The following is a 23,112-nucleotide window of genomic DNA, read 5'->3' as shown; positions in this document are numbered from 1 at the left end:
GTTAGAGGCATGCCTTCAAGATGACTAGATTTGAGGTGTGGGTTGGGCAGTAAGGCAAATGGAGGCATGCTGATAGCTTGAAAGGTTGGCCCTTGACGTTCATATGAAATAAGTGATGGAAATGATTCCTTGTTGATTTAAAATCAAAGATTTATTTGAAAGTTTTTTTTTTTTTAAATATCATTTTTAAAAGTTTTTCATTATTCATTTTTAATTTATTGTTTATTTTAAATCTATATTATCTTTTTATTTTTAACTACTTTTTATATTTATCTCATTAATGCTATTTTTAAAAAATTACTATCACTTCAGTATTAATTTCTTTTATTTATCCATTTACTTTTATTTAATTTTAAATGTTTGTATTTTTAAATATTAAAAATATAGTTTTACTAAAAAATTGCTACAATATAAAAAAATAAATTAATGAAGTCCTAATATTTTATAACTTAAAATTAACTTGATAAGATAAATTATTAATAATTTTAATTATTTAAATAAATTAATGTTAACAGAAAAATTGGGACCACATGTTTATAATAAAAAATTAATGAAGTCCTAATATAAAAAAATTAATATAGTTTTACTAAAAAATTGCTACAATATAAAAAAATAAATTAACGAAGTCCTAATATTTTATAACTTAAAATTAACTTGATAAGATAAATTATTAATAATTTTAATTATTTAAATAAATTAATGTTAACAGAAAAATTGGGACCACATATTTATAATAAATTTTTAGAAATCATATCTCAAATAAAATATTTTATATAAATAAATTTAATTTTTTATTTAAAATGTAATAAAATCTGTTTTAATAAAAGTATTTTTATAATTTTAAAATAAATCTCTTTAATATATTAAATGAATTTATGCTAATTTTTTTGTTATAAAAAATTGATTAATATTATCTTTAATCGTACTTATATAAATTACACTTACAAAATAACTTTAATATATATATATATATATATATATATATATATTCTTACTTATTTTATCATTTTTGGAGTTTTTTCAAGCTTTTTTTCTCATCAATATTTTTGTCAAATTATCCACCAAATTTTCGATATATCTGTAAAATCCAAGTACTAACATATTCGTATTTACCAATATTTTATACCTTGTGTACAAAAACCCATCCCGAATTTGGCCATTTTTTGTCTAAGAGAAAAAAGATTGGAAAACTTTTGTAGCATTTGATTTGATTGTACCATAGTGGACCATTAATAACTACAAGTAACCTATTACCAATATTTATGATGCACCTACCACATAATAACTTCACATTCATTGCACATAATAATAGTCCCAAATGGTAGGGTGGTAGAAGACTCCATTCATGTTGTGTCATCCCATCCAACTTGAGTGACTTGTAATTATGCACGCATTATGGAACATTAAATGCATGTATGTACTAGCTACATCTCTACATACTCATGTAAAGTGCTATTATTTTGATGGGAAGCTAAAAAATTCAACCAAAAATGAAGCCTTTTACCATTTACTTGGCTAGCTTTGACATTGCTAGTGAAGAAACAAAAGCAATTAAAACGATAGCACATTTTGTTGCAAAACGAAGATAGAGGTAGGGGGTTACACATTGAGGGTCCGAGCACCATGTTTGGTACTGTGCTAAGCTATGTTACTCTAAGATTACTTGGTGAAGGAGCTTTTGGTGCAGAAGGAGCAATGGAAAATGGGCGAAAATGGATCTTGGACCATGGGGGTGCAACTGCAATAACTTCTTGGGAGAAAATATGGTTTTCTGTATGAACTCAAAACTTTTGGCTTGAGCTAAAATATTAATTGTTTTGCAACTATGAGTTGACATTTGATCTGCTTTTGCTAGCCATAGGTACTTGGAGCATATGAATGGTCTGGAAATAATCCACTCTCACCAAAAGTGTGGCTATGTCCTTACATTCTTCCAGTTCATCGAGGTCTCTCTCTCTCACTGTGTGTGTGTGTGTGGGTAAATATAAATGTAAATATAAATATGGATATGAATATAAGTCTCCTGCAATGAGGTGTAAAGGGTCATGGTTAGCTGTAAAAGAAGTTATTAATAATCTCAACTTGATGCATAACAAAGATCCTAACTAGTGGGGAAAGTCAAATGGTTGGAAAATATAAGTGAAGATGATTGTAACGCATAATGAAGGATTGGAGAATTAAAATTGCTTTTGGACAACTAGGACAAGAATCTTACGTTAGTGGAAAGTTATAGTATCTAATTTTATTCTTCATGTTAGAGAATAGAAGCAAACTATGGAGCAAGGAGGTTTCTTTAAATAGAATCCTAGACTTTGAAAGGGCTAGTTTAATTATTTTTTAAAAAATATTTTCCTCGCATTTGGGTTCTTGCTAATTTTATTTTATATTTTTGGGGATTTTCCCTAGAGTGTCCTCTTTATTCCTTAATTCATTACAATCAAAGCTTTAACTGATTTTTCAATTACTTTGCTCAGGTTTTTTTCTCCCCTGTTAATAGAACTGCGTTTTGTTTCCACTTTATTAAAGACTTTAATTTTATTCTCCTTGACAAACAAGTTACCAATAAATTAGGCAGCTTTTCAGGTTGATTTTATCTCACTACAAGCAAGATTTTATTTGTTGGTGGTAAAATTTCAAATTTTTATCTGTAGGACGGATGTGGTGTCATTGTCAAATGGTGTATTTGCCCATGTCATACATATATGGGAAGAGGTTTGTTGGTCTAATTACACCCACAATTATTTCTTTGAGAAAGAAGTTATACATAGTCCCTTATCAAGAAGTAGATTGGAATCAAGCCCGCAATCAATGTGCGAAGGTTGGTTAGCATATTTTCTCCTTCCGAACTCATGCTTTTAACTTTTACCATCCCCTTATGATGCTATATTAGCTCTTGTACTATGCTTATGATCAGTATCCTTGCATATGGATGATCTACAAGTTTATCCCCTGAAAATTAATCCTATTAGTTGCTGATAGATTTTATGTTAACCATCACTAGGATGTCTACAAGTTTCTCTCCATTCTGAAGCATACTGGTATATGTAAGAAGATCAAGGAGTATCTTCATTGTGAAGTAATTTTCCCCATGTCTTGATCTCACCTATCTAATTCCAAGGAGATACATTGATTGGATCTATGTGAGAAATCCAATAGATGTTTTTTTGACCTTGAAAATTTTATTTTGTGTTGTCAGCAAGTATGATAGTCACAAAAGAAGTGGTACTATGGGCCTGTGTTGTACTGTCTAACTGAAACTCTATTGCTGAAAGTATAAAAATGCAACACCAAAGTGCTCCAATTGTGCTTTGGTGGATTGCTTTTAGTCCATACCCCATGCATAACTCCCCCTTCACTAAGGATGAAAGAGTGGTGGTGCCATATATGCTTCTTCCTGAAAATAACATAGATATAAGCAAGAGTTACTTAGTCATGTTGGCATCTTGATCAAATTGTGGAGTTCTTTTTTTTTTTTTTCTTTTTTTGTCATTGTCTATTTTAACTCCATGTGAAGTTCACTATATTCAACCTTATTTTTAAAATTTATTTATTTATTTATTTTTTACTCTAATAGAGATAATATTTTTAGACTGAAGCTTCTATGGTTCCTTGACCAAGTCTCTTGTGCAAAAAAAAATTCTTTACGGTGGCTTTGATTAACATGTGTATTGCCCATTTGAAATGTGTTTGGCTTGATGAGACATACTAGGAATTTTTGGAGTTGCCTACAATGGAGGGAATTTTTGTAGTAATGGATGAGAAAGCCATCTTAATAATGTTTCTTAAATCATTGGCCCTTTTAAAATAGGTTAGCTTCTAATCCTTTTGTGGCTTTTGGTGATAGGGTTTTCCTAAAATGGAAGATGTTGTGTTGCTGAGAACTTACAATCAAACAAAAACAAAAGGTTGAAGACAATCTTGATAAGATTTAAGATGGATTCATAATTTAAATGCTCTATGTATAAATCAATATACAAGCGACGTCAAGGGCAAGTAATTCAATGCAAGTACTGTATAACAATTATTGTGTTTAAGCATGGAGTGCCCATGGAAGAAGTATAAAAAATGTTATTTGAAAGAAGTCTTATGCAATAAGAAGTCTTTCTAGAGGATTCAAAAGGAAAATTAAAACTCATTTTGGAGGATCTACAAAAAGAAAAAAAATGGAAAAAGATAAAAGGTAATCACAACATAAATTTGGTTTGTATAATGTTTTGATATATCAACATTTTATCAGTATGTAATTCGATGTGTTTATTGGCAGTTTGGTTAGTTAGTGTAGATGTTAAAATAATATCGATACTTTGCAAATATTAATTAAGATTTTTGACATATTGTTAACACCATGATTTTCATTTGTCATTGAAAAATATCTCCAAAGTAAGGTTGTGTTCCTGCATTTGGGAATTTAATGGAAATTTAAAATGCAGCACATATGAATCTTTTTATATATAAATTTCATGCATTTCCTATTGAGTTGTAAATTGCACTGATACTTTATGAATAATAACTATAGGGGTTGTTCATCCTTTTCTCTAAGCTTATTGTTGAGTAGCCAAGGGTCTAAGAGAATTTTTTTGGCTGTTGTGAAAAGAAATATGTTCTCTTGCAAAAATGAGCCAATCTTTTGAAAGTAATTCACCTAATGAAGAATGGGAGTCTATTGTATACAATTTACAACTAAATTCTGGTTTGTGTTGTGGTTCAACTGTTATATTTCCTTAAAATTCTAAATCAAGTCAACCAGCAATATGCATTTCGATTTTCAATCATTTTTTTTCCTCAAAATTTATTTGATTTGCAGTTTCATGATGATCACTGATTACTACTCAAAAAGTACTCTTTTATAGCTTGAAACTAATTGTTTTAAACACTGTTGAGTAGTAGTTAATACCTTTTAACTCAATTGACACATTAAGGAACCTAGTAAGGGTTACTAATCAGTTTTTGGCAAGTTTTGGTGTTTTTGGTAGCTATTTGATCATTGAAACAAGCCAAGAATGAGGGAGAATTTTTTGAAATCCATGGCAATACAAGTTAAAGCTCAAATACATGAAGAATCTGAGCTTTGGAGCACTTCATAGCCCTTTTCCAAGCTTGGCAATAGGTTGCCAAGCCAATTAGAGATGCAAGGAAGAAAACCAGAGGAAGAAATCCAACAACTAGCACTTTTCGCATGGCTATGCGAAAATTTCGCATAGCATGAGAAATCAAGAGGAGGAGGAGCTGCAAGATTGAGAGCAGGACTGAGTGAAAGACAATTTTGCACACTATGCGAAATCTTCCTGTGCACCGACTCCATTAGATTTTTATCTCCAGATATTTTGTGTAATTTCCTATTTTCTCCTTGTAATCAACCTAGATATTTTCTTTTATATTTGTTTTTGGTAACATTTTTTGGGAGAGAGGGAGAGAGATGCGGGGGGATGAAAAAATGATCGAACACTTGTAAATTCCCGTAGAAAGAAATATACAGAGCTTTTACTCTACCTTTCCTTCTCATTTTGTTTTCACTTTTCTTTCTAGCCAAACAACCTCTGAGGATGATTTCTCAGGGGATGAGTGGCTAGGTTTTACGTTTCTTAGAGTGAGGGAAGCTAGGTGAAAGACCCGAATGAAAATATGGGAGTTGTCCTTGCTTTAAATGAAAGTAGTTGTTAACCATTAATGGTTTTTATTTCAAGGTTTAGCTTTAAATCCCTTACAATCACCTTGGATGCCCAATACTTGGTAAGCTTTTCGGATTCTATGGATGCTTATTGCTAGATCCATGGATGTCTATTAGTTATCATTTACGAGCCATTGGAAGGTGGTTCAAGGTGAGGGTCTTTAGTGTTTGAAGCCATTAATGGGAAGCAATTACCACTTTTCATGAACCCTTTGGATCAAATCTTAATTGCTAAATAAAAAACCGGTTCGAGAGATAGCCATCCTTTATGTTATTGTCCCCAACGCGAGGAGAAGATCTGGAATCTCACCCTTTGCCTAAGGAACCCGATCTTAGTGACCTAAAGCTCTAAGAGACCTTTTCTTTGTAGTTAACTTCACTTATTATTTTTGCTTAACTTAAAATCAATCTTTGCAACCACAATTCCATTTTCTTTAAAAGCTAATTTTCATAAGGAAAAGCACCATTTTATTTCCTTCACTAAAGTCAACTGTACGACAAAAACCCATCCCTGTGGACGATCCTAGAGCCACTATACTATGTTAGCTATGCTATCCTAGTGTAAGGTGATTTAGGTTTTATAAATTTTGTTGATAACACCTGTCTGGACCAAATCAAATGGCACGACTGCATGAGGGACGAATCAATGACATCATTTTAATAAGCATTTAAGAAGGAAATTTATGAAGAAGATCAATTGCATCTTTCTTATGCTTTAGGCTCCCATTTGATTTTGATATTTGTCTTTACAATTATTGGCAGGAAGATCTATACTATCCACATCCACTGGTTCAGGATATTCTATGGGCATCTCTTCATAAGGTGCTTGAGCCTATTCTGGGGCATTGGCTCGGAAACAAGTTGAGAGAGAAGGCTTTATGCACTGTAATGCAGCATGTACACTATGAAGATGAGAATACACGGTATATATGCATAGGGCCTGTGAACAAGGTACATGTGAAGTATAGAAAGGTCCTTTGAACTGCAATAAATGTAGTGATTACTAAGTTCAATAAATGTACCGATTACTATTAATTAAGAACTAAACCAGTTAGCTTCTTTGATTCTACCACTCTACTCAGGTGCTCTTGATCTAATTGTCTGTTCTTTTCTGTTCCATGAAGGTCTTGATTTCCTATTATCTGATTTGTACAGGTGTTAAATATGCTTTGCTGCTGGATTGAAGATCCAAACTCAGAGGCCTTTAAGTTGCATATTCCAAGAATTTTTGATTATTTGTGGATTGCTGAAGACGGCATGAAAATGCAGGTCCGTAAGTAGTATTAGTCTCTTTCTAGTTTATCTCAGCATGCCATTTCCATTTTATATGTTATGGAGAATTGTGATATTACTTTTTATGGTGGATGTAGCCATTTATAGTGTCTATATCCATTCATAGTGGCATGTTGTAAAGGCAGATTATGTATTTTATTCCTTGGAAATTATTTAACTTTATCATCCATCTGTTATACATAATAAGTTTACTGTAGGGTTATAATGGAAGTCAATTATGGGATACTTCTTTTGTTGTTCAAGCCATTCTCAACTGCTGATCATGGATGGCCAATCTCAGGTTGTACAGCAGAAGGATTGAAGGTAACAACTGAACTAACTCAAAATACTTGTTATACGGACATTTTTATTGTTTGTTTCTCTTGTGCAGGCTGTTCTATTATTATCTAAACTTCCATTGAAAACATTTGGGGAACCATTAGATATGGAGCAATTGTTTGATGCTGTAAATGTTATGGTGGGTATAGGTATGGGTGTTAGAACTAACTTGAACAATGAGTGTTTTCGCATTTTAAAAATTAGGATTTTTGGAAAGTGCAGAATAAATTTATATGCATAGTTCGGAGTAAGCAACAATCCATTGATTGAATTGCATCCTTTAATTGTGGAAAAATTTTATAAACCTTCTCTGCCCACAATTATTATTTGATCGAAGTTTCTACAATCTTTATACACCTAAGTTACAATGGATAGAAATACAGGAGGAAAGAAATGATATGATTTTTGAGTTCTTTGATAAAATTTGGGTGTTTGATAAAATTTATAAAATATTTTTAAAAAGTTAAAATTACTTATAATATTTCTACTTTGAATAGAAATATTATCATAATGAATTATTTGATCAAAAGCCCAGTTATAGTAGTAATAAGGAGGGCCCCCCAGCTTTGAAAAAAAGATCCAAGCAATCACATCTACTCCATGTTCACCCTAATTCTAACTGTTGGCAAGAACACAAAAGGTCATTTAATGCCCTTTTTGTTTTTTTGACTTTCAGTGAGACTTTGATTGCATGTGTCAGGGAAAAATTGGTGAAACGTGCCTTAATCATAACTACGTATACTAATATTCCTACAATAAAGGACAAAATTGCCCATTCATCATTATTTATCCATTATTCCATACTGCTAAAAACTATTCCCATATTATTGATCAGTCTCAAAACCTTCACCCCGGATTTAAGGCTTTGTCATGGTGTGGATTCACTTCCACTGACAACTAGAACAATTGAAGGCTCACAACTAGAACAATATTGTCACTCCAGCATTTGCTCTTTTTTCTTCATGTCTTTTGCTCAAATATGAGTCACATACTACAATATATAGCAATTAAAGGGTGTGTCTTTTTCGTGATAGTGGTGAATACCAATCTTAAATGAATGGGCTAAAAAAATGAAAAGTTTTTTATAAAGAACTCCAAGCAAAACATTAGTGCACACTAAAAGCCATTTGAAAAGTGACAAGCCCCGTGATCGAGTAGTCCTTATCCAATCAATATTTGCATATTTCATAAGATAACAAATTACACACCTTCACATAGCATAATAGATGATGGGAAAGTGTAAGGCATGTTAGATGGTTCAACACAAATGTCTTGAATGTTTGTCATACCATGATCGGTCATGTGTCTATGACCCATATGCACTAAGAGTACAAGTTAATATCACCCTTGTAAAGGTTATTTTTATTCTGACAACCAAACACGTTTATTGTATTTCTAAAAGCGAACAGAAATGGGCTGCCAATTCCACACCCCTTCATCCGCAGAAGCGGCTCTATAAAAAATGGGAACACATCATTGGGCTGGTGGCCCACTAACCCAACACCTTCATGATGAACCCTTTCCTAGGGCAATCAAGGGCAACTCGTGATACTAGACAATGCGTTCAAGGTTTCCAATAGCCCAATAAAAAGTAAATCCATCATCCATGATCACAAGCTGTTGCAGTTGGATGTGAAGCCCGTTGTTCAGCACCAACCGGGCCCACGCGCCGCTCCATCTGAAATGAAACCCATGCACACATCATCCGCTTATCATTACCCTCAACTGCTGCCACTTCATCATCCTAAATACACCGCCATACCAGCTGAGTAGACTGAATTTTCCTAATTGTACCGCACTGCCCTCTCATGATGACGTGGCGACACGTGGTTGGATGTCACTACCAAACCCTACGTTAAAGGTCGACAGCGGAGAAGAGCCGAAACAGATAGGGAAACGGAGAGACAACTTCCGGGTTTACCCCGCTATCAGGGCTTTTATTTACCAAAATGGCCCTGCTCGCCTATGGCAATGAAAAGTGAATTGGCGATAACGCCCTCCACAACCCGTGAATTTGATATCAACGGGGAGTGGATAAAGCCAGATGGACATGCCCCTCGCGACCCAAGGTTTCAATGTGGTCAACAAGTCAACCAACTCCACCTAACTCAATACCGAAACTACCCCTCAGTTTTTTCTCTATAAGCTCCAAGTCCTCGTTCGACTCTTTTCAATTCTGGTGTTGTGTGTGGCTTCGGTTTCTCGAATCTCTACCATTTCGTTTGATGCTTTGTGGAGCTCGATCTCCGGAAGATCTTCGATAATGGAACGGATCGTCGGCGGAAAGTACAAGCTAGGGCGCAAGATCATTATAATCCTTTAATTGAAGGCTCACAACTAGAACAATACAATGAGAAATATATCAGAATATGATAGTTGCAACAATTGAGGCTACCAAAAGTTAAAAAAATATAGCAGAGAGATCAATTTAAACCCAAAACAATACGCAGTCACAACTCCACTTTTAAATTATACCAGTTTTTATACCACTGCTAAAGTTACAGAAATAATTCACTTTTCAAAACAAAGCAAACATTAGAAATTAATTAAATAAATAAGAACGAAAATGAGAAATGCTAGAATAGAGATAGTGTTCTTGCTATTGTGACAAAATTTTTTGCACCTCCTTGTATGCAATAACTAAACACCAAACTACTGGTTGAAATAAATAATAGTGAAATTCCTTCATGTCTAGATTTTTCAATGACCACCTACAACAAATGACAAAAATAACTACAATAACTTCAATAAGAGGTCAGATTGGTTTTCCCCAAATAATCAATTCAAATAATGCAATCAAACTTCATTCATACTCTATCTTTCCATTTCCCTTGCAAATCGAAGAACATAACATCACAATAATCCAGTTGTTCAATGAATAGGTACCCCATATAAACCTTAGAAACTAAAATCATATGATAAAAAAATTTAAATGAACCCTAAAAACTAAAATCTAAGATTTCTCATATTTAAATGAAAAAAATTCAAGTATTTCACATATGATGAAAAAAAGATGCGGTTGAGGACGTTGTCGAAGACACACTGTTCAAAATGGAGACACGCCAACAATGATGCAAAATGGAAGTCTTCAACAGAGACACCATTGGAACAACGAAACTGTAGACAACTACACAAGATTCAATATGCCACACAACATGATACCACCATGAAAACACCCCGATGATGTGAAAGGGAAGCCTTGACGGGAAGGATGCGAAAGGGAAGCTTTCAGAGGGAGGGCATTGAACGACAACCTTCTCCATTTTTTTCAATTGTCTTTTTCTTTAAAAATTTTAATTTTAGAATTTAATTCAAGGGTAAATTGGTCTAATAAAAATGTTAGGCCCTCTAAAGAATTATCACATTCACCCACCCTTCTTGGTAATTTTTTACCCCTGCCCACCCTAAAGGGTAATTTTCCCATCTTTTAATGGGGGTCCTCTACTACTACAAGTAAATTAAACCTTTTAGTAGAATCCTGTACACATGCAACTAAATTAAACCATTTAGTGGGGGTCCTTCATTGTTGCACTAATAAGAATACATATGTAGCAACTTACTTCTACTAGCTACCTTATGTCTCATTTGTGTCTTCTAGAGGAGAAAGTTTGTGGTGGACAACTAAATGGAAATTGGGTTAGAGCATTGATGAATTAAAGGATTGAATGGAGAGTTTGAATTCTTTAATTGACATGGTCTTTGAAAAGGCAAGTTGCCATAATGAATTTGCAAATTTGAAGAATAAAAGAGAGAATTGTTTCTAGTTTTTATTTATTTTTTATTTTATTTGAAGTTTCTACAATCTTTATACACCTAAGTTACAATGGATAGAAATAGAGGAGGAAAGAAATGATATGATTTTTGAGTTCTTTGATAAAATTTGGGTGTTTGATAAAATTTATAAAATACCTTTAAAAAGTTAAAATTACTTATAATATTTCTACTTTGAATAGAAATATTATCATATGCATTCTTAGAATGAATTATTTGATCAAAAGCCTAGTTATAGTAGTAATAAGGAGGCCCCCTCAGCTTTGAAAAAAAAGATCCAAGCAATCACATCTACTCCATGTTCACCCTACGTCTAACTGATGGCAAGAACACAAAAGGTCATTTAATTCCCTTTTTGTTTTTTTGACTTTCAGTGAGACTTTGATTGCATGTGTCAGGGAAAAATTGGTGAAACGTGCCTTAATCATAACTACGTATACTAATATTCCTATAAGTAATGTGTTAGTACAATTTAGTTTAAATGCTATATACCTAATTGATGTATCATTTCTTTATGTACGTCTTAAAATATATTAATTTTAGGATTGAATGTATGACATATATCATGGACTAGGCACTGACTGGACTGCGGAATATATTAGAAACCAATTTAATATATTCGACATAAATATATATAGATAACTGTCAAGTACTGAAATTGTATGTTCCATAGATTTGCCAGAGTCTACCAAGTCCAATGGGAGCATCAATAGTTGACTATGGTAGAGTGCCTTACATGCCAGATGTTATATTCATTCAACATTGCACATAAGCATTTCACCCTCACCCCAAAAGAGGTTAGATTTCATTCTCAGGCGTTTCTTCCAGTCTCAGTCTACATCTAATATATTTTCAGCATGTCAAATCAGTTAGCTATTTGTTATCGCTCCAACAAAGTTGAAGAAAGAAAGGCTTCATATTAGGATTGTTTTTTTTTTTTTTTTTTTGGGTAGTTTAAACCATAAATTCCAACATCATGGTATTATCTATCAAAATTATTCTGAAAATATTTTATTTTGATTTTGTATGGAATACAACAAATTCTTCTCTATTCTCAATGCTAATGAGTATTATTATTGTTAGAGGTTTTCATAGAATTTTATTTTTAAAAAAATCGGTTTGTTTTCGATAATTCCTAAAAACAGAAAAATCAAATGAGAATTTATAGTTGCGGCCAACTCTTAACTGCAACTAAATAAAAAATTAAATCTTTTAATGGGGGTCCTCTACTACTGCAAGTAAATTAAACCTTTTACTAGAATCCTGTACACATGCAACTAAATTAAACCATTTAGTGGGGGTCCTTCATAGTTGCACTAATAAGAATACATATGTAGCAGCTTAGTTCTACTAGTTACCTTATGTCTCATTTGTGTCTTCTAGAGGAGAAAGTTTGTGATGGACAACTGAATGGAAATTGGGTTAGAGCATTGATGAATTAAGGATTGAATGGAGAGTTTGAATTTTTTAATTGACAAGGTCTTTGAAAAGGCTTTGATGCCATAATGAATTTGCAAATTTGAAGAATAAAAAAGAGAATTGTTTCTGGTTTTTTTTTTTCTTTCAAAGTTTCTGCAATTTTTATACACCTAAGTTACAATGGATAGAAAGAGAGAAGAAGGAAAGAAATGATATGATTTTTGACTTATATGATAAAATTTGGCTGTTTGATAAAATTTATAAAATACTTTTAAAACGTTTAAATTAATTATAATATTTCTACTTTGAATAGAAATATTATCATATACATTCTTAAAATGAATTCTTTGATCAAAAGCCTAGTTATAGTAGGAATAAGGAGGTCCCCCAGCTTTGAAAAAAAGATCCAAGCAATCACATCTACTCCATGTTCACCCTAATTCTAACTGATGGCAAGAACACAAAAGGTCATTTAATTCCCTTTTTGGTTTTTTGACTTTCAGTGAGACTTTGGCTGCATGTGTCAGGGAAGAATTGGTGAATATATTAGAAACCAATTTAATATATTCGAGATAAATGCTATATACCTAATTTCTTTATGTATGTCTTAAAATATATTAATTTTAGGATTGATTGTATGACATATATCATGGACTAGGGACTGACTGGACCACGGAATATATTAGAAACCAATTTAATATATTCGACATAAATATATATAGATAAGAATAAATTAAAAATTAATATTTTCATTCATTAATAGAAGTGATGGGGGTTGGTGACTGACTTGGTGTTAGTGCTTCTATATGAATGAGTGATTCCCACCCGGAACTCGCCATTCCAAGTTTCTGAAGTTTCCCTCTTCTCTGCCCACCCAGGACCTGTCTCTCTGTCCTTGGTCTGTATCATTTTAACGTAATTTTATTGCAAAGAAAAGCTTGTCTTACCTTTATGGTGATTGCATGATCAGCAGGTGTTTTTGGAAGGGAGACACACATTTGTAAACTTGGATATAGAGATATATCTCGTCAGTTTGGTGAGTTAGAAAATGTGGAGGCTCAAGGTTGCAGATGGAGGCAACGATCCCTACATCGACAGCACCAACAACTTCGTGGGAAGACAGATATGGGAGTTTGATCCTGACTATGGAACCCCAGAAGAGCGAGCTGAGGTCGAAGCAGCTCAAGAAAATTTCTGGAAAAATCGGTTTCAGGTTAAGCTCAGCAGTGATCTTCTCTGGCGAATGCAGGTGATCCCATCTATGTCAAAATCTGCATGCTTATGTGACTGGAACCAAAGAAATGGTTTAGCTTCAAAGATTGTCTCCTTATTCTACTTTAATTAGTTAATTTAATATACTGAAGAATAATATAATGAGAAAGTGCCAAGTGGGCATAGGGTGAACACCTTGAGCTTAGATTAATTAATTACTCGTTCTAGTTTACGTCTTCAACTTCTTATATGTACTAGATGAGTGCATATATATAAACAACATGTGAAATGTTGAGAAAGGAAATTGAAAAGATAGATATTAAAGTCTTTTAATAGATGGAAAGAGACGAGGAAAGCATGAATTTTGGAGTTATGCTTTGTACAGAGGGTTTGGGTTAACTTCATGCTGTACCCTAAACCCAAATCCAGCCCAACCCAACTGAATTGGACAGATCTAAAGCCCATGGGCAGAGAGGACTTCTGTGACAACCCTTATATATAGAAACTTCAGTACTTGAATTAGAGCTGTTTTGATCTTAGTCCATCCTATATTTATTGTGCGTGTATGTCTTTAATTGGTAGAGAGACTACAATCTTTTCACATTTAAAGGCAGAAGCATTCTCTTCAATGATTCTTAGAACTTCAGGAAGAAACAAGAGCCGAACCTATTGTTGTTGTTTTTTTTTTTTTACTGTTTTTATTGTTATTACCTACTATTATGTCATGATCATGGTCATCAGTATGTTAGGTTTTTAGTTGCTTATAGAACATTCATTTGTTTTGGGGTTTGGACGGCTTTTGCATTGATGCTAATTAATGAAGATGTCTTTTGCAAAGCTTTCAAATGGGTTTTTGAGTATATATGATGCTAAAAGAGAGATGTTTTAGAAATCGGGTTTATTTATGTTGCTGATCTCCAAATTAACTTGATATGCCAAAATATTCCTGTGCAAGAAATCCTAGATTGTATACTCTGTAAAAAATAGCTCACAAACTTCAGAGATATAGACTTCTTTTAGTTTTCAAAGCAGGGAAACTTTATACTGCATGTCATTGCGGAGACTGTGAGAAAATATAGGAAGAGAAATGAAAAATAAGTTGTATGGTTGCTTTTAGAAGTTACCATGTTCAAGTCAAAAACATGTTGGATATTGACACTTCTCTGGCAGACCTTGGGCATCCTTTGAACACACTGTACATGTGTTTCAATATTTTTAAATATTTTGTTTTGAAAATAATTTGGACACTCAGATGACACATGTTGGACGGTGCAGACATGAAGAGTTTCCTGATACGCTTATCCTTTACTTTAAATTATATTCTTTTGTAATTCATATATGTATTGTAAAAAACATGGGCCATTTTTGGAGATAGAAGTGAGTTATGCTAATGTTATTATATTTCTAAATCTTTCTGAAATATAGTTTGCAAGGGAGAACCCATGTGTCACAAACTTGCCACAAATCAAAGTTCAAGATTTGGAAGAAGTGACGGAGGAGGTGGTAACGACTACCTTACGAAGGGGCTTAAATTTCTATTCAACTATTCAGGCACATGATGGTCATTGGCCAGGGGATTGTGGGGGTCCTATGTTTCTACTACCTGGATTGGTAAGAGCTGACTTTTTGAGTGGCACATGTTCCTCCATTTGTCAATTAACCAATGCTATTTGTCAGGGTTGAATTTGGTGAGAACCCTTTTTATTTTTTCATCCGATAATCTCATTTAATCTCTATTGAACTTTATGCAAGTCTTTTCAGAACCCAATGGAGAAAACCAAATATAATTTTTTTTCTATACATAATTTATTCATGTGTCTCAATTTCCATTTTATCTAATCTTTATTTCCTCATTGTTCTCTCTTTAAGTAAGTGACAATTGGGTGACGAAATTGCAACAGGTCATTACTTTATATGTTACAGGAGCTCTGAATGTTGTCTTATCAATAGAGCAACAACGTGAGATGTGCAGATACCTTTGCAATCATCAGGCAAGATTATTTTCCTATATTTTGGCACTCTTAAGTACTACGGTCTTTTGTTGCTGTTAAACTACCACTCGCACAAGAACTTTAGCTTTTGGGTCAAACGGTAGTCTAACATAATATTAGAGTGCTGGTTCCATGATCTGATACCATGTTAAACTTTTTTAGAAGTGTAGTTTAACTGTCATTTTTCTCTTTCATTTTATAGAATTCAGGAATCTGATGACAGAGATATTAACTTAAATAATTGTGTCGTCATAATTTTCTTTTGATATCATTTTTTGACGAGTACTTCCTCAACATCATTCTTTCTACTTACTCATGTAAAGTGCTATTATTTTGATGGGAAGTTAAAAAATTCAACCAAACGAAGCCTTTTACCATTTACTTGGCTAGCTTTGACACTGCTAGTGAATTAACAAGAGCAATTAAAGGTATAACACATTTTGTTGCAGAACGAAGATGGAGGTTGGGGGCTACACATTGAGGGCCCAAGCACCATGTTTGGTACTGTGCTAAGCTATGTTACTCTAAGATTGCTTGGTGAAGCAGATTTTGGTGCAGAAGGAGCAATGGAAAAGGGGCAAAAATGGATCTTGGACCATGGGGGTGCAACTGCAATAACTTCTTGGGGGAAAATGTGGCTTTCTGTATGAACTCAAAACTTTTGGTTTGAGCTAAAATATTAATTGTTTAGCAATTATGAGTTGACATTTGATCTGCTTCTGATGGTCACAGGTACTTGGAGCATATGAGTGGTCTGGGACTAATCCACTCCCACCAGAAATGTGGCTATGTCCTTACATTCTTCCAGTTCATCCAGGTCTCTCTCTGTGTGTTTGTGTGTGTGTAAATATAAATATAAATATAAAATGAATATAACTCTCCTGCAAGGAGGTGTAAAGGATCGTGGTTAGCTGTTGAAGAAGTTATTAATCATATCAACTTGATGCATAACAAAGATCCTAACTAGTGGGGAAAGTTAAATGGCTAGAAAATATGAGTGGAGATGATTGTAACGCATAATGAAGGATTGGAGAATTAAAATTGCTTTTGGACAACTAGGACAAGAATCTTACGTTAGAGGAAAGCTGTAGTATCTTATTTTATTCTTCATGTTAGAGAATAGAAGCAAACTATGGAGCAAGGAGGTTTCTTTAAATAGAATCCTAGACTTTGAATTATTTTTTAAAAATATTTTCCATGCATTTGGGTTCTTGCTAATTTTATTTATATTTTTAGGGATTTTCCCCTAAAGTGTCCTTTTTATTCCTTAATTCATTACCATCAAAGCTTTAACTGATAGTTTACTTTGCTCTGGTTTTTTTCTCTTTGTTAACAGATCTGGGTTTTGTTTCCACTTTATTAAAGACTTTAATGTTATTCTCCTTGACAAACAAGTTACTGACAAATTAGGCAGCTTTTTAGGTTGATTTTATCTCGCTGTAAGCAGGATTTTATTTGTTAGTGGTAAACTTTCAAATTTTTATCTATAGGACGGATGTGGTGTCATTGCCGAATGGTGTATTTGCCCATGTCATATTTATATGGGAAGAGGTTTGTTGGTCCAATCACATCAACAATTATTTCTTTGAGAAAGGAGTTGTACATAGTCCCTTATCATGAAGTAGATTGGAATCAAGCCCGCAATCAATGTGCCAAGGTTGGTTAGCATATTTTCTCCTTCCGACCTCATGCTTTTAACTTTTACCATCCCCTTATGATGCTATTTTAGCTCTTGTACTGTGCTTCTGATCAGTATCCTAGCATATGGATGATCTATAAGTTTGTCCCCTGAAAGTTTATCTTATTAGTTGTTGATAGATTTTATGTTAACCATCACTGGGATGTCTATAAGTTTCTCTCCATTATGAAGCATACTTGTATCTTTAAGAAGATCAAGGAGTATCTTCATTGTGAAGTAATTTTCCCCATGTCTTGATCTCACCTCTCTGATTCCAAGGAGATACGTTGATTGGATCTATGTGAGAAAGCCAGTAGATGTTTTTCTGACCTTGAAATTTTTATTTTGTGTCGTAAGCAAGTATGACAATTACAAAAGTAGTGGTTCTACTATAGGCCTGTGTTGTACTGTCTAACTGAAACTTGATCGCTAAAAGTACAAAAATGCAACACCAAAGTGCTCCAATTGTGCTTTGGTGGATTGCTTTTAGCCCATACCCCATGCATAACTCTCCCTTTACTAAGGATGAAAGGGTGGTGGTGGTGCCATATATGCTTCTTCCTGAAAATAACACATATATAAGCAAGAGTTGCTTTGTCATGTTGACATCTTGATCAAATTGTGGACTTCTTTTTTGTTTTTTTTTGTTTTTTTTTTGTCATTGTCTATTTTAACTCCTTGTGAAGTTCACTATATTCAACTTTTTTTAAAAAAAAATTAATTAATTAATTAATTTTTTACTCCAATAGAGAATATTTTTAGACTAAAGCTTCTAAGGTTCCTTGATCAAGTCTCCCTTTTGCAAAAAAATTATTCTTTATGGTGGCTTTGATTAACATGTGTATGGGCCCATTTGAAACGTGTAAAGCATGATGAGACATACTAGGAATTTTTGTAGTTGTCTTCAATGGAGGGAATTTTTGTAGTAATGGATGAGAAAGCAATCCTAATAAAGTTTCTCAAATCACCGGGCCTATTAAAATAGGTTAGCTTCTAATCCTTTTGTGGTTTTTGGTGATTGGGTTGTCCTAAAATGGAAGATGTTGTGTTGCTGAGAACTTGCAACCAAACAAAAACAAAAGGTTGAAGACAATCTTGATAAGATTTAAGATGGATTCATAAAGTAAATGCTTTATGTATAAATCGATATACAAGTGACGTCAAGGGCAAGTAATTCAATGCAAGTACTGTATAACAATTATTCTGTGTTTAAGCATGGAGTGGTGCCCATGAAAGAAGTATAAAAAATGTTATTTGAAAGAAGTCTTTCTAGAGGATTTTGCATCATTTTTTTTCCTTGGAGTTGATTTGATTTGCAGTGTCATGACGATGACATCATTTTAATAAGCATTTAAGAAGGAAATTTATGAAGAAGATCAATTGCATCTTTCTTGTGCTTTAGGCTCCCAGTTGATTTTGATATTTGTCTTTACAATTATTGGCAGGAAGATCTATACTATCCACATCCACTGGTTCAGGATATTCTATGGGCATCTCTTCACAAGGTGCTTGAGCCTATTCTGGGGCATTGGCCCGGAAACAAGTTAAGGGAGAAGGCTTTATGCACTGTAATGCAGCATATACACTATGAAGATGAGAATACACGGTATATATGCATAGGGCCTGTGAACAAGGTACATGTGAAGTATAGAAAGGTCCTTTGAACTGCAATAAATGTAGTGATTACTAAGTTCAATAAATGTACTGATTACTATTAATTAAGAACTAAACCAGTTAGCTTCTTTAGTTCTACCACTCTACTCAGGTGCTCTTGATCTAATTGTCTGTTCTTTTCTGCTCCATGAAGCACTTGATTTCCTGTTATCTGATTTGTACAGGTGTTGAATATGCTTTGCTGCTGGATTGAAGATTCAAACTCAGAGGCATTTAAGTTGCATATTCCAAGAATTTTTGATTATTTGTGGGTTGCTGAAGACGGCATGAAAATGCAGGTCCATAAATAGTATTAGTCTCTTTCTAATTTATCTCAGGGTGCCATTTCCATTTTATATGATATGGAGAATTGTGATATTACTTTTTCTGGTGGATGTAGCCGTTTATAGTGGCGTGTTGTAAAGGCAGATTTTGTATTTTACATAATAAGTTTACTGCAGGGTTATAGTGGAAGTCAATTATGGGATACTTCTTTTGCTGTTCAAGCCTTCATTTCAACAAACCTAGGTGAAGAGCATGGTCTGACTTTAAGGAAAGCACACGAATTCATAAAAAATTCTCAGGTTCATGTTGCTATTGAAGTTTGATCTCATAAATCACCTACGTATATTAGCAGTTGTCCATAATGATTTTACTTAACTATTCCTACTTTGTTTTTAAGGTCTTAGAAGATTGTCCTGGAGATCTGAAATTTTGGTATCGTCACATTTCCAAAGGTGCTTGGCCATTCTCAACTGCTGATCAGGGATGGCCGATCTCTGATTGTACAGCAGAAGGATTGAAGGTAACAACTGAACTAACCCAAAATACTTGTTATACGGACATTTTTATTGTTTATTTCTCTTGTGCAGGCTGTTCTATTATTATCTAAACTTCCAGTGGAAACAGTTGGGGAACCGTTAGATATGAAGCATTTGTCTGATGCTGTAAATGTTATCCTTTCATTACAGGTATGGACATATTGAGTGGGTATAGTTATGGGTGTTGGAACTGACTTGGAACAATGAGTGTTTAAAAATTAGGATTTTTGGAAAGTGCAGAATCTAGTCTATATTGACAAATAGCTTCATATGCATAGTTCGGAGTAAACATTCCATTGATTGAATTGCATCCTTTAATTATGGAAAAAAGCTTTATAAACTTTCTTGTTCATTTGAATATTTTAAATAGTTACACATTCATACATAGTTCATGTAGAAGACTTAATTGCTGATGCACAAAGTTTATAAACTTATAGTCTTTACTAGTTACAAAGTTTATAAACTGATAGACTTAATTGCTGATGCACAAAGTTCATAATATACTGAGAAATCATTGATTTTCTCCTATTCCATCTCTCTAGAAATCATTGATGCCATTGAATGATAATCTAATAAAACTCATGGCTGATTATGCATCTGGCTTGTACTTTTAGCTTTGAAATTCTTTAAACTTCACCCCATATATACGCGTTTGTTTGTAAACAAAAAGTGGTTATAATAGTAATGGTATTGATCTTTAAGAAAAGTTTTTGCTTCCTAGTGGACTAGTGTTAGACAACCTATTTCAAAAGGTTAAGCTTATAAGATTTTGGCCTACTATGCTCTTCAACATCCTTCTTCACATGCGGCTCCATACCTACACCTTGAGAGACACAAAGGCACACACATGCCCATACAGGTCCATAGATAAACAAACTACAAACAACCTCCTTTTAAGCTTAATTATAAAGTGGGGAAATAGACATGTGGTTAGGTTCGAATACGTGACCTTCTATCAAACAAGGCTCTGATACCATGTTGGACAATCAATTTTTCTAAAAGCTTAAGTTTGTAGGATTTAGGCTCACAATGTATATCATGCACTCCAACAGCTAGATTTTGAACACAAGGAATTCAGAATCTCATACCTAGCTTTCTTTTATTTGCCAAAAGAAATGAAGTTGAAGAGAGAGGATAAGCAGTCCCCACAAAAAGTGTTTCTTTCTTTTTTATTTTTGTTTTTTTGGGTAAGCACATGGTCAATATATATATAGATAGATAAATATAAAAAGAAGCTACAAAAGAGCCATAACAAGGGTATACCAGAGTATATAGGGAGAATGCAAAGGGCACACCAAGCAAAAGATCAGAAAAGAAGGCACTGAACATTCTGTCAATATATAAAATCCTTCATAGGCATAGATGCCCCTTCTATACAAAGCCTTACACATTCTGAAAAACTGCATATTTCAAATACCTTCCAATTTCTCTCCTGCCAAATTGTCCAAAAAAATAAACACAAAAGGGCATTCAACCCGCTCTCTTACGTCCCTTTCTGACATAGAGTCCATTCCAACTTAACAACATCGGTGTTATTGAAGAGTGGATCATCCAATCTATCCCAAACCACAGAAGGTATTATTTTTACCTGTTCTTCTCTGTACAGTTTTAAAAAATTTATTATTGCCTTAAAAGTTCTAGGCCACAAAATTATTCCAAAAAGTATTTAACTTTATATCAGATTTTATAGTACTTGTATACTGCAAATTTATGCTTGTTGGCTGAAACTTGTTTTTGAATCTTGCAAGCATACCTAGAATGGGATTCTCAAGTTTTGAGTTGAAGATTTTTACAAGTGTGTGCTTTGGGAACCAGTTATAATTCCTTGTTCAGCCTGTTCTCCCATCTTTTCTGATTATCAATATTTAAGATTCCCTGCTGTCTGACTTCAGGCGAGTGTTGTACTGATTTTATAGATTTTCCCTTGGAATCTCAACAGAATGCAGATGGTGGTTTTGCAACATACGAATTGACAAGATCTTACCGATGGGTGGAGGTAACTTTGATAAATACTGATGCCATTTTATTATTTTCACCTGAAGTTGCCCCATGAATGTGGCATATACAGTCCATGACACATTCCCTCCCAATAAGTAGGAAATTGGGTTCCAAAATGAATGTCCACATTAAAAGCATCCATGTGAAAAGTTTCACTGAGTATGCTAGATTTCTGGTTCTCTTTTTGAAATTTCTGGTAATGAATTCAGTGTTCTATAAATTCTGTTTTTTGCTCATTCTCAATCATTCTTCCTTTTAGCAATGAATCCTTGTGCTTTTCCATCTTACTAATGATTATTGAACCAGGGTAGAAAAAATTTCTCAAACTATGTGGACCTTAAAGATAAAGAAAGTTCCATATACCATAACTAGGGAACAACATTATGTAAACTATTGTGATCTTGGTTCTCATGGAGAAGCCTGCTCCACAGTTGATTCTCTAAATAAAATGATTTTCATCTAGTTTTATAATTGAAAGAAAGGTGAGATGGGCTTGTTATTGAAATCCAAAGATAGATGGAATAGGATTTTTTTTTTCTTTCCCTCTTTTTTCTTTTTTTCTTCTTTTCTTCTAGGCAAAGTTGCACTTGAAACAACACCTTGATTTGCTTATTGATTGAGGAAGGTCATATTACATACAGCAGCTCCATTGCTACTTGATGATATGTGTGGGATTGGAACCATTAAGTGGTATGTCATACTCCGGAATCTCCTATAATTTGGATAGACTTGCTTAAGTCACTTAGGTCCTTTTTGGATTGGTTTTTTGTGAGTCAAAAGTTCTTCTCTAAGTCCAGAAAAGAGCTTATATGTGTTTGGATGATTTTAATAAAGTTGCTTCTAACTTTAGGAGCTTCACAGAAAGCAATGGCAATGTCACTTCTTATGAAGCCTTTCTTTTAAGCTTATATTGTATGCTATTTTATTTTTAATGAAACTTTCATGATTCCAAGATTGCCATTTTAAAATCACGGGTTCAGCATCTTGCTAAAGCTAAAGCAAGAAACTATCCCAACGAGGCCTTAGATAGATACTATATGTCATAAGCTTCATTTTAATAATAGAATGTCTTCTTTCCAATATTGAAGGAGAATGGATAAAGATTATATTTGAACTGCAAGTTTATGTTAATTAGAAACTTGGGAGCTAAGTACCATCTGGCACTCCTAGGGGGCATTGCAATGACGGGAGTCTAAAGGAATTAAAGATAAAATGAGGTAGAACCTAGGATACATCACAAAAGATGGGAATCCAAAGGAACTAAAGATAAATTGAGATGGAACCTCGGAT

The 23,112-nt window shown here is 33.6% G+C and overlaps 1 long non-coding RNA gene and 1 pseudogene across 1 annotated transcript; both read left to right on the top strand.

The window, feature by feature from the left end:
- Positions 1 to 23,112, top strand: part of LOC117922022 — a 68,794-nt pseudogene that overhangs the window by 17,391 nt on the left and 28,291 nt on the right.
- Positions 2,788 to 7,186, top strand: LOC117922037. The gene is made up of 4 exons (XR_004652428.1): positions 2,788 to 2,818; positions 6,431 to 6,619; positions 6,824 to 6,937; positions 7,159 to 7,186. It is a non-coding gene; the product is annotated as an uncharacterized LOC117922037 (long non-coding RNA).

Source organism: Vitis riparia, chromosome 9 (genome assembly GCF_004353265.1).
Source record: "Vitis riparia cultivar Riparia Gloire de Montpellier isolate 1030 chromosome 9, EGFV_Vit.rip_1.0, whole genome shotgun sequence".
NCBI lineage: Eukaryota > Viridiplantae > Streptophyta > Magnoliopsida > Vitales > Vitaceae > Vitis > Vitis riparia.
This window is presented reverse-complemented; position numbering and strand designations above follow the sequence as displayed.